We start from the raw sequence: 12,585 nt of genomic DNA, 5'->3' as shown, positions 1-12,585 counted from the left end.
GGTGACAAAGAACCCGATGGTCACTCTGACAGAGCTCCAGAATTCCTCTGTGGAGATGGGAAAACCTTCCAGAAGGACAACCATCTCTGAGGCACTACACCAATCAGGCCTTTATGGTAGAGTGGCCAGACAGAAGCCACTCCTCAGTAAAAGGCATATGACAGCCAGCTTGGAGTTTGCCAAATGTCACCTTAAGACTCAGATCATGAGAAACAAGATTCTCTGGTCTGATGAAACCAAGATTGAACTCTTTGGCCTGAATTCCAAGCGTCACGTCTGGAGGAAACCTGGCACCAACTCTACAGTGAAGGATGGTGGTGGCAGCATCATTCTGTGGGGATGTTTTTCAGCAGCAGGGACTGGGAGACTAGTCAGGATCGAGGAAAAGATGAACGGAGCAAAGTACAGAGAGATCCTTGATGAAAACCTGCTCCAGAGCGCTCAGGACCTCAGACTGGGGCAAACGTACACCTTCCAACAGGAGAACGACTAAGCACACAGCCAAGACAATGCAGGAGTGGCTTCGGGAAAAGTCTCTGATTGTCCTTGAATGGCCCAGCTAGAGCCCGGACTTGAACCCGATCAAACATCTCTGGAGAGATGTGAAAATAGCTGTGTAGCGATGATAACCTGACAGCGCTTAAGAGGATCTGCAGAAAAGAATGGAAGAAACTCCCCAAATACAGGTGTGCCAAGCTTGTTGCGTCATACCCAAGAAGACTTGAGGATGTAATCGCCACCAAAGGTGCTTCAACAAAGTACTGAGTAAAGGATCTGAATAATTATGGAAATGTGATATTTCAAATTGTTTTATTTGTATAAATTTGCTAAAACTTCTAAAAACCAGTTTTTGCTTTGTCATTAAGGGATATTGTGTGTAGAATGATGAGAGGGGGAAAAAAATATTTAATCCATTTTAGAATAAGGCTGTAATGTAACAAAATGTGGAAAAAGTAAAGGGGTCTGAATACTTTCAGAAGGCAATGTATGTGGAAAGACTTGAAGATGGCCGTTCACCGCTGCTCCCCATCTAATTTAACAGAGCTTGAGAAAATCTGCAAGGAAGAATGGGAGAAAATCTAACATGTCAGGGGTGTGAATACTTATGTAAATGAGATATGTCTGTATTGAATTTTTAATCAATTTGCAAAAATGTCTAAAAACATGTTTTACGTTTGTCATTATGGTGGTAGATGGGTGACAATTATTTAAAAAAATATCCATTTTTTATTCAGGCTGGAACACAAAACAAAATGTGGACTAAGTCAAGGCGTATGAATACTTTCAGAAAGGCACTTTATGTGTATGTGTAACATAGCAGTAAATAGCAGTAAATAACACACGTGGATAGACTCAATGACTGACTGAGTAACTGACTGAGTGACTGACAGACAGAAGGAAGGGAGGTCAAGAGTCGCTGTTGTGATCCGACCTTTGACCTGGGAAGTCATTCCATCATGATTATTGCTGGTGGTCATGTGGCTTTCTTGTCTCCAGGGACGTGTGTGTTTTCCCTGCTCTTTTATAAGGATAGGGAAAGCTTTCTAAAGAGAGGAAAACCTACCCTTCTGGAATTTCTCCCCGTGTCTTTGGGAATTACGCTTAATGTGGGACTAGTTGGACGTGACAGCCAATGTGTGTGTGTGTGTGTGTGTGTGTACACTAATGAAGAACAGGTGGGAGACTGAGTGGTTTGGCCTGACTGGAGATGATTGGTTCTTAGTGCAAGAGAACAACAACAACACAGAAAATAGAGTAGGTGTGATGTGGTCATGTGAGACTTGACTAACACTATAAAGACACTGTTGATCCATACTCAGGGATGTACTACACATGGCTTGATGTTGGACCACTTTTTTCTGATTCTATATGTTTCTTTAGGAGCCCTAATTTCCCCATCTGGCTCTAACACACCTGATCTTTCCAGTCAACTAATAAACTAATCAAGACCTTGATTGAAGCTGGGCTGGAACAAAAACCCGTGTACACCCTATAGCAGTGGAGTTTGCACTGAAGTGGAGTTGAACTGATTGCGACAGTTGTGTAGTGTCACAGTAAGGTTAAACGTCACTCATAAGTATTTAACAGACTCAGGGACGTAAGCGCACAGCTTAAGCCTACATCTGAAGGTCTTCCCTCTCTCCTTCTTCTCTACAGTTTGCGTGAGAAAGCAATGCCTTGGCTTTGCGAGAAAGGGTCACTTTACGTTCTCAGAAAAAATGTATTCTGACCGAACGAGCTGGAAAAGGCAATTGAATTTGAGACCATTTCCTTTATGGCCATACTTACATGTCAATCCCCGGTAACAGAAATGTAAAGGATTTATGTAATGGCAATAATATGTAGATATTTTCCCCATTTTTACCCAAGGCTTTTCAATTCATGTTCAAAGTCCATCCATCCAAACATTGGATTGACGAAGGAAATCATTATACTCAAAAGGGATTCACCGATTCCATAAAGCTGAAACACTACAGTGTGAAATGAATTGGCATGTGGTTTCCAGACATGGCATATGCTTTTTCACTGCGACTTGTGAGGTTTTAAGTCTTGTGCAGAATGCACTGCTGTCCAAGCAGTGAGGTATGACATCTAGAACAGCCATGTAGCCGTATAGTGGTCCCTCAAGTCTTCCACAGCTGACAGGCTATTGGTCTTGGGGGCCTAATGTTCCACTGTGTCCAATCGGCATGTGACCATGAAGTGTGGTCAGTCAGACGTAATTCCTGAGGAAAAGGTGTCCAACTGGTTGAATCAATGTTGTTTCCACGTCATTTAAAACCAAATGATTCTATGTGACGACGTTGAATCAACATGGAAAACTGATTGGCTTTGAAAAAAAGTCATGAACTTAAGGGAAATTTGTATTTTTTTCACCCGACTTTTAACATAAATCCAATGACATGGTGCCATTTTTGGTTGATTTGACATTGAATACACGTTAGTGGATAACTCAACCAAATGTAAATCAAAACTAGATGTTGAACTGAAGTATGTGCCCAGTGGGGTGTGTGTGTGTGTGCGTGTCATTTTTGTTGTGAGTACATATTTTTGTGTGTGTGTGTGTGTGTGTGTGTGTGTGTGTGTGTGTGTGTGTGTGTGTGTGTGTGTGTGTGTGTGTGTGTGTGTGTGTGTGTGTGTGTGTGTAAGCATGTCTGTGCACTTGCGTGTGTGCGAATGTCTAAAAATCCTGTTGCATGGAAGCATAACACACCAAAACACTAACAACTTATCAACAGATATCGTGGAATGAGGACCGTGTAACATAGGAACAAAAGAATGCCCACTAATGCGCGAGAGAGAGAGAGAGAGAGAGATCAAAGAAATTGGAAATACAGACAGTGTCATCCCAGAAGAAACATGGTATAAAGGAGACGGACCCACTGGTTGCCCTCTAGGTTACAGAGAGCTGGTAGTCCCATCCACCAAACTAGGGACTCAGGGGGTATGCTAATTTGGTATAGAGCAGACCTAACCCACTCTATTCAAATTGTCAAAACAGGAACATATTACATCTAGCTAGAAATGAATAAGGAAATTATCTCAACAAAGAAAAATGTCCTCATGTGTGCTACCTATATCCATCCCCCCAATAGAATCCCCATACTATAACGATGACAGCTTCTTCATCCTAGAGGAGGAGATCAACAATTTCCAGGCCCAGGGACAATAGTCACTTACAACATTAACAATGTCTACACTGTATTTCTGATCAATTTAATGTTATTTTAATGGACAAAAAATGTGCTTTTCTTTCAAAAACAAGGACATTTCTAAGTGACCCCAAACTTTTGAACGGTAGTGTACATGATCAAATACAAATCTTAGAATCAATTATTAAAGACTTCCAAAACTCACTGGATTCTCAAATTACATTGGATGAACTACAGGACAAAATACCAACACTCCAACTCAAAAAAGCCTGTGGTGTTGATGGTATTCTATATTATATGATAAAATATACAGACCACAAATTCCAATTGGCTATAATTAAACTCTAACATCATCCTCAGCTCTGGGATCTTCCCCAATATTTGGAACCAAGGACTGATCACCACAATCCACAAAAAGTGGAGACAAATTTGACCCCAATAACTACCATGGGATATGTGTCAACAGCAACCTTGGGGAAATCCTCTGCATTATCATTAACAGCAGACTTGTACATTTCCTAAGCGAAAACAATGTACTGAGCAAATGTCAAATTAGCTTTTTACCAAATTACCGTACGACAGACCACGTATTCACCCTGCACACCCTAATTGACAAACAAACAAACAAACCAAAACAAAGACAAAGTATTCTCATGCTTTGTTGATTTATTAAAAAAAACATAAAACACAAACTACAAGGTTAAAATTGGCAAAAAACACACATTTCTTTCCACAGGGCCAGGGGGTGAGACAAGGATGCAGCTTAAGCCACACCCTCTTCAACATATATATCAACGAATTGGCGAGGGCACTAGAACAGTCTGCAGCACCCGGCCTCACCCTACTAGAATCTGAAGTCAAATGTCTACAGTTTGCTGATGATCTGGTGATTCTGTCCCCAACCAAGGAGGGCCTACAGCAGCACTGCACAGATTCTGTCAGACCTGGGCCCTGACAGTAAATATCAGTAAGACAAAAATAACAGTGTTCCAAAAAAGGTCCAGTGCACAGGACCATGAATACAAATTCCATCTAGACACCGTTGCCCTAGAGCACACAACAAACTATACATCGGCCTAAACATCAGCGCCACAAGTAACTTCCACAAAGCTGTGAACGATCTGTGAGACAAGTCAAGAAGGGCCTTCTATGCCATCAAAAGGAACATAAAATTCATACCAATTAAGATCAGGCTAAAAATACTTGAATCAGTTATAGAACCCATTGCCCTTTATGGTTGTGAGGTCTGGGGTCTGCTCACCAACCAAGAATTCACAAAATGGGACAAACACCAAATTGAGACTGCATGCAAAAATATCCCCTGTGTACAACGTAAAACACCAAATAATGCATGCAGAGCAAAACTAGGCCAATACCCTCTAATTATCCAAATCCAGAAAAGAGCCGTTAAATTCTACACCCATCTAACAGGAAGCAATTCCCAAACCCCAAAACAAAGCCATCACCTACAGAGAAATAAACCGGGAGAAGAGCCCCCTAAGCAAGCTGGTCTTGGGGCTCTGTTCATAAACACTAACAGACCCCACAGAGCCCCAGGACAGCAACACAATTAGATCCAACCAAATCATGAGAAAACAAAAAGATAATTACTTGACATATTGGAAAGAATTTACCAAAAAACAGAGCAAACTAGAATGCTAATTGGCCCCAAACAGAGAGTACACGGTGGCAGAATACCTGACCACTGTGACTGACCCAAAAATATGGAAATCTTTGACTGTGTACAGACTCAGTGAGCATAGCCCTGCTATTGAGAAAGGCTGCCGAAGGCAGACCTGGCTCTCAAGAGAAGACAGGCTATGTGCACAATGCCCACAAAATGAGGTGGAAACTGAGCTGCACTTTGTAACCTCCTGCCAAATGTGTGACCATAGAGACACATATTTCCCTCAGATTACAGAGACCCATAAATAATTTGAAAACAAATCCAACTTTGATAAACTCACATATCTATTGGGTGAAATATCAGTGTGCAATCACAGCAGCAAGATTTGTGACATGTTGCTACAAGAAAAGGGCAACCAGTAAAGAACAAACACCATTGTAAATACAACCTACAGTTGAAGTCAGAAGTTTACATTCACCTTAGCCAAATACATTTAAACTCAGTTTCACAATTCCTGACATTTAATCCTAGTAAAAATTCCCTGTCTTAGGTCAGTTAGGATCACCACTTTATTATAAGAATGTGAAATGTCAGAATAATAGTAGAGAGAAAGATTAATTTCAGCTTTTATTTCTTTCATCACATACCTAGTGAGTCAGAAGCTTACATACACTTAATTAGTATTTGGTAGCATTGCCTTTAAATTGTTTAACTTGGGTCAAACATTCCGGGTAGCCTTCCACAAGCTTCCCACAATACGTTGGGTGAATTTTGGCCCATTCCTCCTGACAGAGCTGGTGTAACTGAGTCAGGTTTGTAGGCCTCCTTGCTCACACACACTTTCAGTTCTGCCCACAAATTTTCTATAGGATTGAGGTCACGGCTTTGTGATGGCCACTCCAATACTTTGACTTTGTTGTCCTTAAGCCATTTTGCCACAACTTTGGAAGTATGCTTGGGTTCATTGTCCATTTGGAAGAGCCATTTGCAACCAAGCTTTAACTCCCTAACTGATGTCTTGAGATGTTGCTTCAATATATCCACATAATTGTCCTCCTTCATGATGCCATCTATTTTGTGAAGTGCAGCAGACCCTCCTGCAGCAAAGCACCCCCACAACATGACGCTGCCACCCCCATGCTTCACGGTTGGGATGGTGTTCTTCAGTTTGCAAGCCTCCCCTTTTTGCTCCAAACATAATGTCATTATGGCCAAACAGTTTAAAAAAAAATGTCATCAGACCAGAGGACATTTCTCCAAAAAGTACGATCTTTGTCCCCATGTGCAGTTGCAAACCGTTGTCTGGCTTTTGTATGGCAACTTTGGAGCAGTGGCTTCTTCCTTGCTGAGTGACCTTTCAGGTTATGTCGATATAGGACTCGTTTTACTGTGGATATAGATAATTTGTACCTGTTTCCTCCAGCATCTTCACAAGGTCCTTTGCTGTTGTTCTGGGATTGATTTGCACTTTCGCACCAAAGTACGTTAATCTCTAGGGGACAGAACGCGTCTCCTTCCTGAACGGTATGATGGCTTCGTGGTCCCATGGTGTTTATACTTGCGTACTATTGTTTGTAGAGATGAACGTGGTACCTTCAGGCATTTGGAAATTGCTCCCAAGGATGAACCAGACTTGTGGAGGTCTACAATTTTTTATTTCTATAGATTTTCCCATGATGTCAAGCAAAGAGGCACTGAGTTTGAAGGTAGGTCTTGACATACATCCACAGGTACTCCTCCAATTGACTCAAATTATGTCAATTAGCCTATCAGAAGCTTCTAAAGCCATGACATCATTTTCTGGAATTTTCCAAGCTGTTTAAAGGCACAGTCAACTTAGTGTATGTAAACTTCTGACCCACTGGAATTGTGATACAGTGAATTATAAGTGAAATAATCTGACTGTAAACAATTGTTGGAAAAATGACTTCTGTCATGCACAAAGTAGACTTGCCAAAACTATAGTTTGTTAACAAGAAATTTGTGGAGTGGTTGAAAAATGTGTTTTAATGACTCCAACCTAAGTGTATGTAAACTTCCGACTTCAACTGGATATTTATGTCGATTTATTTTCCCTTTTGTACTTGAACTATTTGCGCATCATTACAACACTGTATACATACACATAATGCCATTTGAAATGTCTTTATTCTTTTGGAACTTTTGTAAGTATAATGTTTACTGTTGAATTTTTATTTTTTATTTCACTTTTGTTAATTATCTCTTTCACTTGTTTTGGCAATGTAAACATGTTTCCCATGCCAATAAAGCCCTTAAATTGAAATTGAGAGAGGGAGAGGGAGGAGAGAGAGGGTGGGTGGGGGGGAAAGGGATAGTAACAGGCAGCCAGCAAGGCAGCAGAGCCGACCACTGTTGATGAACCATCAAACAGTCAAACTCAATCGAAGGTGTTGGTCATGAGTGAGTAGAGTTAAACACACAGACACAAAGAGGGGGCATTAACTTGACGACAACAAGCTCTTGTTCAGGATGCTATCATTGGTATGCCACAACAGAGGCTTTAATCCAAAAACACTCAGAAGTGAATGTGATCCTCGCAGGAATTGAACCAATGAGGCTCTAACCCACTGAGCCACATAGAACTGCTGCTACTGTCCATTCAAGTTCCCTGCTTGCTAAGTGTGGAATTGTTATTATGGAAAAAGTTTGTCAAAGTGTCTGTGTGTGTATGTCAATTCATTTCAGGGAGTAACCATGCTGTGTGTAGGGGTATCTTTGAGCAATTGAGCCACTATAGCATACAGTATACTTACTGTATGTACACCAACAGCAAATTAAGAGGAAAGAGAAATGAAGGAAAGCAACAAAAGACGAGGTAGACGAGCAGCCAAGGCTGTCTTTATAACGCACATCACTCTAGTGTTTCTAGATATAACTCAATTGAGAAAACACAACAAAAGCCATGTCTTTCGAGGAAGTCGCATGGCACCTGTAAGCCTCCAGGGATCTCTGCCTGGTATTCTATTATGTAAGCACTTCCTGGTCAGTTCGAGGAAATGGGAGACGGGCTGCGGCCTAGGTCAGATGGACAGTGGACATGCATGCATGTGTGCTACGTGTGTGAACCAAACTAGAACGGAGGAGTTTGGCTTTCTAGTATATTATGAAAGGGAGAGTATATTACTTTCACGACCGTCACCATCTTCCCATGTGACAAAATGTACACCGCTATACCCACACCCAATAGCAGTTAGCAGTACCAGTGCCAATGATTAGCCAGCGACTCGTCGCTATTAGCTATTCCCTTTTGTCCTCGTGCTAGCCTCCAGTATGGGCTGATGATCTGGCCCACATCACCACGGACATAAATAGTCTGGCATTGCGTTTAGAGGGTGCTGCTTTTCCAGTCCACTAATCTCTTGAGCAGGAACACAACCGTGTGATCCCACCGACAAGGAGTGTGTGTGACAGCATAATGTGATACAGTGTCGGGGGAGAGAGAGGCGAGTCAGGTGTTACGTAACAGATTTGGAGTACTGTGGCAGGTTTCAAGCAGGGCATTTATTGTATTTCACGCTTTAGATTGTACTGTACAGGTACATCTCGAAAAATCGAAAAAATAAATGTCACTGTTTTTCTCTAGCTCCCAGACGCACGCACGCACATGACACACACACCCTTCTCGGTCTGGTGCGCGATCAATAGCTCTGGCCCACATAGAGGATGACCCACTTCATGCCTCACCCAGACCAGGAACAGTAGTGCACAGTACAGTCTCCTTTTAGAGAGCCTTGATCAGTATGTATGCACTGAAAAAATGTGTTGACCTTTAACCATTCTAGGTATTTCATCTGACTTTGTATGAGGACCAACCTGCACCCTAGTTTGTGCTATTTAAAAGCCATTGGATCAGCTTACAGTTGAGTTTACCACAATGTGGTAAAACCATTATTGCATTCTTATTGTGTGAGTGTTCCATGCAGTTCAACAATAGAGCCATTCACACGCTTAACACGGCTGTTTTTTACCTCAGGTTACTATAATGCATACAAGTCATCATAGAGTAAAGCCTCTGGTTAAGCCTCTGAGACCTGACAAACCAGGATAGCCAAAACAAAAGCAGCGCTACATCCTTAACTAATGCCACTTCTCCTCTGTTTTGGAACCCGGTGTTTTTGAACCCTTTTGACTGTCTGGATAGCCATCTGGTCTCCCTCGCAGTGTCTCCCGGCCCCCTAATAAGTGCCTCTAATTAGACAAGTGAAATTTCCTGCTCAGGATTCTAAAGTGGCTAAAACCTGCCCCTGAGCTAAATATTAGTATTACAGCCAGTGAGTCCATGGCTACGTCCCAAATGGCACTCTGTTACCTACAGTATAATGTGTACTACTGTTGACCAGGGCCCTTAGAGCTCTGTTCAAAAGAAGTACACTATACAGGCAATAGGGTGCCAATTGGGACTCGCCCAGTCCATTTCCACAATGATTAGATGGTCGGGGTGAAGTTTGGCTTTTGGATTAACCTCGTGCTCGTCCTCTTCCCTTCCTCCCCTTCTTTCCTCCAGGCTTGGCTCGGCCTGGAGCCCTGGTAAAGGGGAAGGAAGAAATCAAGAGCCGGACTGGTAGACATAAGTATTTGGTATTATATTAGGATCCCCATTAGCTGTTGCGATAGCAGCAGCTACTCTTCCTGGGGTCCACACAAAACATAAGACATGATATAATACAGAACGTTAATAGACAAGAACAGCTCTAGGACAGAACTACATCAATTTAAAGTGAGAGGGAATGGGAAGTGGGGTAAAGGGGGAGAATTGGGGGGGCAGATGCAGGAAGGTTGATTACAATGACCTCTTTCTGCCCCAAGGTGGTGTTGAAAGTCTGTCATCCTGTACTGTACAGACTGTGTGTGTGTGTGTGTTTGTGTTTGTGTGTGTGTCAATTGCATAGCTGGCTTAACTGCCACTGGCGTTCTGTCCCGTATGTGACAAATAGATGTGAATCAATGCAAAAGCACTTCAGGGTGCATGTGTGCATGCATGATAGACTCGCCTCATCAATATGATGCCAAGCCAGTCATTACATCCGTCTGTACAGTTTGATTTTGGTGTCAAACTACCCTGTGTGACGTGACTGTGTTCTCTGTGTGTCTTCTGGAAAATAAATACAGATTGTGCCTTTCCAAAAAGATACCCATAATATTCTGCTCCCAAGATCATGTTTTAATAAACAACCTCGAATTCTCAATAAAGGGGGAAAAAAGTTATTGGAAAATCACATTTTTCAGGCTTTTCAGTATACAACTTATCCACATGTCACGCATTTGACACAGTACTATTGCTCGCTGAGTCTCTGCAGTGCTGAGAACTATGACCGAAGGTCACAAACATTAGTCTAGGGATTTTGATGCCAGATTAAAAAGCCACCAAAAAATAGAGTGAGTGAGGAGAAAGAAAAAGGATTCAGCTAACAATGTTCCCGTAGAGGACTGGCAGAAGAGTTGGGCGGGACAGGGGAGATCCACACAGGGGCTTCATTGTTACCCCCAAAATAGCAGCAGGGGGCCTTACAGTCACCCCATACCCCCCGGGGACCCGCACACAACCCCCTAAGTGGTTCAGAATGCCCTCCTTTCAGAGTAGAGCCGTTATCCCGGGTGTGCAGTTACAAATCCCCACCCTTCTAATCCCGTTCACCCCCCACACACACTTCCATTACAGTGGAACCCGAATTTGGATGGGATTGTGTGAATAAAAGTTGCAGTCTATGAAAGGAAAAGATGGGGGGGGGGGGGGGGGTTTATGAGGTATTCTTTAACATCCACATCAAGGGGTGTGGTTGACCCTTTCTCTAATGGCACTTACTCGTGTGCCCCACAAATGAGGTCCATTCTCCCCTTCCTATCTGGACTTTGCTCCACGGGCCCAAGCACCTACAGAGTCATCCATGATTAGTTGAAGGTATGTGGATCAGGTTCATGAGTTTGACCTAGAACCCTCAGAACACTACATGAAGCCAGGAGACTGCCATAACCAATCATCCCATTTCTATGTGGCCCCTACTGATGACCCTACGAAAGTTCATTATCAAAGATAAGGAATGTTGACTGGGGAGGACTCCCCCTGGACTAAGCCCTAAGTTCCTCTGTGTCCACATCACTAAGGATCTATCATGATCCACACACACCAACACAGTCGAACAACACCTCATCCCCCTTTGGCATGGGCCCTCAAATCCTGAAAAAGTTCTACAGCTGCATCATTGAGAGCATCTTGACTGGCTGCATCACTGCTTGGTATGGCAACTGCTTGGTATCCGCCCGCAAGACGCTACAGAGGGTAGTGCGTACGGCCCAGTACATCACTGGGGCCAAGCTCCCTGCCATCTAGGACCTCTATACCAAGCGGTGTCAGAGGAAGGCCCTAAAAATGTACTCTCTCCCAATCCATAGACTGTCTCTGCTACCACATGTCTCTGCTACCACAAGTCTGGACCAAACAGGACCCTGATAAGCTTCTACCCCCAAGCCATAATACTGCTAAATATTTTGTTAAATAGTTAACCAAATAACTACCTGGACTATGTGCATTGACCCTTTTTGCACTAACTTTTATGACTCATCACATCACATATCTACCTCAATTACCTCATACCCCTGCACATCGATTCAGTACTGGTACCCTGTGTATATTGCCAAGTTATTGTTACTCATTGTGTATTTATTATTACTTTTATTATTACGTGTTTAAATGTTCTATTATTTCTCTGTTTTCTTTCTCTCTGCATTGATGGGAAGGGCCAATAAGTAAGCAGTTCACTGTTAGTCTACACCTGTTGTTTACGAAGCATGTGACGAATACAAATGTTATTTGATTGGAAGCCCCCTTAGCACTGGGACTTTTCCAAGGGGCCTCTAATGGGATCCAATATCCTGAGCTGACTGTTCCACGGTCCCCTAGCCAGAGTAGTATTCATTAGGAAAAGGTTTAATAATGTTTTTCAACGGAAAATGAAAATGAGTCCCTCCTAGTGTATGGTGCCTAAAGAAATAGGTACCCCAGAGAGACAAGCCAGGGGTACGGGCCAGACGTAACATCAAGACGGGTGACCTTGCCTCGACCAAGCAGACAGGCTCCAACGCAGCGTCAACCATCAGCATCCTTCAACATGCGCGTGGGTACGTACAGGGGTTCTTTCAGGCTCTTTCAGGAGTGTTCATAGGAGTCTTTGATACACTCCGAGAAAGTGTAAGTACACACACACATGCAGGTGTATGCACGCAAGTGCACGCACCTCACACACACACTCTCTAATCTATCCAAACAAGACAGGAAATGAGTCATTA

The sequence above is a fragment of the Salvelinus namaycush genome, chromosome 17 (genome assembly GCF_016432855.1).
Source record: "Salvelinus namaycush isolate Seneca chromosome 17, SaNama_1.0, whole genome shotgun sequence".
In the NCBI taxonomy this organism is placed as follows: domain Eukaryota; kingdom Metazoa; phylum Chordata; class Actinopteri; order Salmoniformes; family Salmonidae; genus Salvelinus; species Salvelinus namaycush.
This window is presented reverse-complemented; position numbering follows the sequence as displayed.